Source organism: Hordeum vulgare, chromosome 6H, assembly GCF_904849725.1.
Source record: "Hordeum vulgare subsp. vulgare chromosome 6H, MorexV3_pseudomolecules_assembly, whole genome shotgun sequence".
Taxonomy (NCBI): domain Eukaryota; kingdom Viridiplantae; phylum Streptophyta; class Magnoliopsida; order Poales; family Poaceae; genus Hordeum; species Hordeum vulgare.
This window is the reverse complement of record NC_058523.1, coordinates 14,550,827-14,558,140: the sequence shown is the minus strand read 5'-3', so window position 1 is coordinate 14,558,140 and position 7,314 is coordinate 14,550,827.

Sequence of the window (7,314 nt, the reverse complement as noted above, 5' to 3'; positions counted from 1 at the left end):
TGACGTTGCCGACTGTGTCTTGTGCAGGAGTGGACTAACTGGCATTCTGCCGTCTTGAACGGGAATCTAGCTGAGGAAGAGGAGGGCAGCCAGGAGGGCAGCGTGGACAGCGCCGAGTACGTCTCCGACAGTGGGGAGATGGAGGAGGAGACCGAAGAGGAGGAGGAGGAGGTTGGGGAGCAGAGCTTGCCACCTCCACCATTAGAACATCGAACTAAGCGCCGTCACGATCCCGCGACTCCGCCGGCTCCTCCAGCGGCCCCGAGTGCTCCGCCAGCCCCTCCCGTAGCTCTGAGTGCTCGGAGTGTGAAGAGGACTAGGGACACTGCTGCCGAATCCACGGACCAGCCGTCCAAGGTGGCCAAACCTAGCAGGCCCAAGCCTCGGAAAGCTTTGCCTCGGATGAGGATCGCTGTTCCAGTCGCCTCAGCGTAAGTGTCTTGCTCTCCCATCATCCTTCGGTATCTGATTGAACTCATACTTATCTGTCGAGTGGATTTCACTCAACAGAGCTGCTACCTCCGCCGCCTCTCTGCCGCACCAGGACGATGATCCCATGGACACAGATAACGCTGCCACATCCCAGCAAGGTACGTTGTCATGACTCTGAGAGTTTGTATTTATTGTTTCGCGAGTGCTGCCTTTAATCTTGCCTTTTTTCTGTAATTTCATGTTGTTCAGTCGGGCTTCCTTCGAAGGTGATTCATCTGGAGGACGACGACCAAAGGGGGTCAGGGCCAACTTTGGCGCCTGTCCTTGAGGTTGTCCCATCTGCTGCTGCTCCCACCATGAACGTGCCGCCGACCGAGACGATGCCGCCGACTGAGACGGTGCTCCTCGCGGCGGAACCGACTGGAGCGGAGCTTGGGATGCCCAAGAAGTCTTCTGTCGTGTCGGGTCCGTCAACCATTCAATATGACGCCCGACACCTCCCGGAAGACCAGGTAGGGGCTGCTAAGGACGCCATGGTGTAGGTGGAGCTGATGGTGGGTGACGCCAAGGGAGCGTATGACCCCATCGTGTCTTTATACAAGAAAAGCTTGGAACTCCGGGACGATATCCGAGTAAGTGCGCTAGTAAGTGTTTACTTTCCTCTTGTTACCCACTGGGGGTGTAAGGAATATACTCGGATACAGTAGTATTATTTTGCAGTGGGTTCACTCCGAGTGAACCCAGTGGGTGTAGTCCCCGAAACTTATGTCGAGTGCTTGCATCGGTAGTTGTCTTTATATGTATTTCCCGTGATCTGAGCAGATTAGAGCTGATCTGCCCGAATATTACCAGTGGGGGCACTCGGAGTGCACCCACTGGATGTAGTTCCCGAGAGTAGTGTTACTCAGGTCGGGTAATAGCATTCTCGTAGATTTGTCTGTTTGTCATGGGGCTCAATAGGGCCGACCTGTTCGAGCTTCATGCTAGTGGGGTCACTCTTAGTGAACCCACTGGGTGTAGTCCCCGAGACCGCTGTCGATTGCTTGCATCGGCAGGGGACTGAAGAACTTTGATCTTTGATTGTTTTCCTTGTTTAATGTGTCTGATCTTCCCTTTGCTCTTATTTGGCAGAAGACTTGCGAAATGGGATCCGCGTACAATGCTCTGAAGGCTGAAAAGATTCAGCTTGCTGCGGACTTGGAGGCGGCTGTGAATGACCTGGCTGGTGTGAAGGGGGCTCTTGCTGACCGAGAGAAGTCTTTGGAGGAGTCCCGAGAGACCAACAAGGCATTGGTAGCCGAAATTGAGAAATTGAAGAGTCAAAGAATTGAACGGATGGGTCAGCTGAAGTTGATGAACAATTGGTGCATGGCGCAGGAGAAGTACGTCAGCGACTGGGCAAGGAAGATGATTGCACTGCTTGGTGGTAAGCCTTTTGCCGAGTGCTTCTTGACTTTGGAGTTCATTCTGCACTTACTTTCTGCTTGTATTTTCTTTGCAGATTTTTGTCTGGACGCTGAGGCTGAAGCAGCCGACATTGAACGGTCGGTTGTTCCGAACGTTCCACTCGGTGACGAAGCCAACCGGGACTTGCTCCGAGCGCATATTCGCCTTGGCAGAGTGGGACCTTTCATTGACCACCTGAGAGAAGTCATCGGCCGGATCGACAAGGAGTTGTGGCCCGAAGATGATTCCTGGCAAGAGATAGAAGGGTTGATGACACGGTTGGAGGACGTCCCGAACAGAGTGCATGCATGGAAGAAGTCTGCCGCTCGTTGTGGTGCGGACATGGCGCTATCTCTGGTCCGAGTGCACTGCAAGGAAGCTCGCGAAGAGAAGCTAAAGACGTTGCAGGTCGCCAACACCAAGAAGCTTCGATTCGAAGATTTCATGGAGACCTTCCTCGACACAGCCACTCGCATAGCAGACGGGATCAACCTTGACACCTTTGTGGAGCCTGCCAGTCCCGGTGACGCTTGAAAAACTTTACCTCACGCTTGAAAAACTTTACCTTGGTATGCCGAGTGGTATCTGTATCAAACTTTGGCCACTGCTGTTGGCCGTCACATTCGTGGTTCGGTGTGGATAAGCTTGATCCACACCGAGCCGACTGATCGTAGATCAAACTTTCAATTCGAACCGAATATTTTGCTCTTCTTTCGCCAAATGTTTTTGACACGATTTTGGCTCGTGGTTTTTGTTTGGCGTTTCTTGGTGAAGCCAATGGAAAACATGAGGAAGCTTTTTACTTAGGCGACTCCGAGTCGCAGCTAAGTCCCCGAGTGTGACTTTTCATGCGCACTCGGAGTGAGTTGATACTCATGTAGTTGTCAGTTGTCTTCACATCCACATGAGACTCAGTGGTGGTCTGCTAAGCCTCCGAGTGGATCTCGAGGATACACTCGAAGGAAGCTTTTTTACTTAGGCGATTCTGGATCGCATCTAAGTCCTCGAGTGCGGCTTTTAGTGTGCACTCGGAGCGAGTTTGTACTTAGGCGATTCTGGGTCGCAGCTAAGTCCCCGAGTGCGGCTTTTAGTGCGCACTCGGAGCGAGTTTGTACTTAGGCGATTCTGGGTCGCAGCTAAGTCCCCGAGTACGGCTGTAAGCTCGCACTCGGAGCGAGTTGTTACTCATGTAGTTGTCAGTTGTCTTCACATCCACATGAGCCTCAATGAGGGTCTGCTAAGCCTCCGAGTGGATCTCGAGGATACACTCGAAGGAAGCTTTTTTACTTAGGCGATTCTGGATCGCAGCTAAGTCCCCGAGTGCGGCTTTTAGTGCGCACTCGGAGCGAGTTTGTACTTAGGTGATTCTAGGTCGCAGCTAAGTCCCCGAGTGCAGCTTTTAGTGCGCACTCGGAGCGAGTTTGTACTTAGGCGATTCTGGGTCGCAGCTAAGTCCTCGAGTGCGGCTTTTAGTGCGCACTCGGAGCGAGTTTGTACTTAGGCGATTCTGGGTCGCAGCTAAGTCCCCGAGTGCGGCTGTAAGCTCGCACTCGGAGCGAGTTGTTACTCATGTAGTTGTCAGTTGTCTTCACATCCACATGAGCCTCAATGAGGGTGTGCTAAGCCTACGAGTGGATCTCGAGGACACACTCGAAGGAAGCTTTTTTACTTAGGCGATTCTGGATCGTAGCTAAGTCCCCGAGTGCGGCTTTTAGTACGCACTCGGAGCGAGTTTGTACTTAGGCGATTCTGGGTCGCAGCTCCTCTACGATTGCCTTCCTTTTGTGCGCGGCGGACCGACGCAGGCGTTCTCGGACGGGCCGAGAAGCAGGATCCACATGCAGTCGGTGCTCAGCCAACTCCCTCGGTACACCTGGCATGTCAGCGCGCTTCCATGCGAAAATGTCCCAGTTCTCACAAAGGAATTGGATGAGCTCGGCTTCCTATTTTGGATCAAGGGTGGTGGAGATGTTTGTCGGGGCGGCGGTGTCGTCTGTCGGGTGGATGCTGACTTTCTTCGTGTCGCCCGCCGACTGAAACGCGGACTTGGAAGCTGGCTTCTTTGAGCGCATCAGGTCAGCGGGGTCGGCGGTCTTCTTGTACTCATCTAGCTCGAGTATAGCCATCTGCTGATCGGCAATCCTCGACCCCTGCCGCAAACACTCCTCGGCTCGCTGCCGATTGCCTGTGACCGTGATCACACCTTTAGGACCTGGCATCTTCAGCTTCACATACACGTGACATGGACGGGCCATGAAACGCGCATACGCCGGACGGCCCAGAATTGCATGGTATGCACTCTGGAAGTCCACCACCTCGAATGGTCAGCCTTTCCTTGCGGAAGTTCTTGTCGAAGCCGAAAACGACGTCCAACGCGATCTGGCCGAGTGACTTGGCCTTTCGTCCTGGGACAACTCCGTGGAACTGCATGCTGCTCTCGCTAAGTTTGGACATCGGAATGCCCATCCCCTTGAGAGTGTTGGCGTACATGATGTTCAAGCCGCTGCCGCCGTCCATGAGGACTTTGCGCAGTCGGATTCCTTCCACCACCGGGTCAACGACCAGAGCTTGCCTCCCTGGGGTGGGCACGTGTGCTGGATGGTCCGACTGATCAAAGGTGATAGCAGTCTGAGACCATTTGAGGAACGTGGGGTTGGTTGGGGTTGCCATGTTCACCTCCCTGTTCACCAGCTTCAGTCGACTCTTGCTTTCCACGTGAGCAAAAATCATCAATGTTGCATGGACTTGGGGGAATGGATCCTCCTTGTCCTCATCATCCTGCTCGTTGTCCTTTTCACTCGGCTGCCCTTCGCCGAACCCTTGGATCAGGAGGCGACATTGTCGAGTGGTGTGCTTCGGGAATATGGCGTTGCCTTCTTCATCCATCTTCGTATGGATTGGACATGGCTGATCTAGGATGGAATTCCCGAACTGTTTCTTCTTGGGGTTGTACTGAGCTTTCCCCTTGCCCTTGAACTTGGCATTTGTAACGGCTGCTGCCTCTGCCTGCGGAGTGGATGGAGCTTTCTGCTTCTGCTTCCGATTGTTGTTTCCATCTCCATCGGCGACTGCCTTATGCTTGCCGCTACGTATGCGGTCCTCCTCTTCGCCATTTGCATAGCGTGCGGCTATCTCCATCATCTTTCTCATGGAGATGTCGCATGTCCGACCGAATTTCAGGTACAGGTCCCTGTACCGCACGCCTGCCTTGAAGGCGCAGACTGCTTGATGCTCTGTGACGTTCTCCACCGTGTGGTAGAGGGTCGTCCAGCGTTGGATGAAATCGCGCAGGGGCTCATTCTGCTTCTGGACACAGTGCTGGAGCTCCACGAGACCAGCAGGGTGTTTGCACGTGCCCTCAAAGGTCCTGATGAAGACTCGGGACAGATCTGCCCAGCTGTAGATGCTTGACGGAGCCAACTGGTTCAGCCATGCCCGTGCCGAGCCGTCGAGCATCAGGGGGAGATGCTTCATGGCGACCTGGTCATCTCCGCCACCGATCTGGACCGCCACTCTGTAGTCGTCCAACCACGTTTCTGGCTTGGATTCTCTTGTGAACTTGCTGATTCCCGTCGCCAATCGGAAGTTGGGAGGGATGTCAGCTAAACGGATGGCCCGACTGAAGCATTCGGACCAGAGACGATGGTCCTGCTTCCACTCGGATGGTCTCTATCGTGACCATCACAGTGGGCTCGACTCATGTCGACCTTCCTCTGGGCGATGTACCCTCTTGCGTCGGGCCTTGGATCATACGCGTCACCGACTCAACGCCGACCATCGTGATGCCGGGGGCCGTAAGGCCCACCCCGCGGAGGGGTGCGTGAACGGCGACGATCTTCAGAATTCCGGGAACGGCTGCCTCCTCCGCGTCGCTGATGAGAGTCGGGGCTGAAAACCGACCGATGCGTGTTCGCGTGAACAGAACTGTTGTGGATCTTGTTGTGCGACTAGGAGACCGCCGAATTCTGCTGCTGCGCCGTATGCAACAGGGCACGGATCTGCTCGATCCCTCTACCAGTCTCTGAATAAGTCGGTTGGAGGGAATCGGCTATCTTGGCGGCGGCGGCCACGTTGAGGACGGTGGTGCGGAACACCTCGACGTTGCTCTGGCGCGTGCGTCGACTGGCAGAACGGTGGTGTTGATGACGAGCGCCGGATGATTCGCCGACCTCATGCTCGTTCCGACCAGTTTGGAGGGGACTTTCATGGGAATCGGCCATGAGAACTTTGGCTGCAGGCCCGCGACCCAAGTACTCGGAAGGTAACTCAGTCAGAACTGAGTCCAAGCACTGGGACGGCGGCGCGACTACAACCGACTCGAGGACCCCACTTGACAGGACACGTTCTGTCGCGCCTGGGCGTGTCGCACCCAATGCTGGAGCCGCGAACGGCGGGACCGCTTGTTGCGGTGCGTGACGGGGGCGAAGATCGACACCGGGGCCGATTGCTGGAGAAGAAGTATGCCGCGGGAACCGGCACGGAAGTGCGTAGCCCCGCGATTGGGCAGCGCCTCGAGATCGAGGGGCGCATCCCGAAGCCATGCCGAATCGTCGACGATGAAGGAGAGTGCGCCGAATAGGATCTCATGACCCATGCACAAATCACCGCCGGACGACATGATGAAAAAATGAAGTCGCAAACTCGCCAGAAGTCGCTGAGACGCCTGCCCCACGGTGGGCGCCAACTGTCGTGGGTATAAGTCTGACAGTAGATGTGTAGGGTACGAAAGGATGGGCAGAGCCTTAGCTACGGCGAGGATGTATGAGTTCAGACCCCTCTACGGTGGAGGTAAAAGCCCTACGTCACAGTGCTCTTGGGAGCTTAGTGTCGAGTGGAATATAGGATTACAGTAAATGCCAACCCCTGCACCAGTGGGGAAGGGCGGCTTATATAGAGTGCGCTACCCTTCATAATGGCCCGGTGGACAGGGGTGGAATAGTGGCGAATAAATTCCTACGTTACAGGTAACGTATGCCTTTAATGTTAATAATGGTGTATGAAAACGTATGACCGTTGCCCTCCTGGGAGGTTACGATGTACACAGTGGAATTCAGTCGGTACGTTAAATACGCTCCGAATGTTCGTCACCGACTGAATGATGGGGGAGTCCTTAGTTCAGTCGAACTGTCTAAGGGCCCTGTCCTCTATGAAGGGTAGTCCTTGGGTAGGACCTATAGGGCAGGCCTATGACCCTACCCCGGGACTATAACCCCATCAATTAGGCATGCGGTTGTGCAGCCTAACGATCCGAATTCAGTTTCTAGAATTGACACGTGATGCCCATGAGTTTTCCCTTATTTATTAAGGATCAAGTTTGATGTGTGGTGGAACTATTCATCAAGAAATATCTTGATACTTCTTCCCATTTAAATGACTTTCCGTGTCGCCTTGCGTCGCCTCCCCTCGGACGACACCAGGGGCCCCGAAACCCTAGCC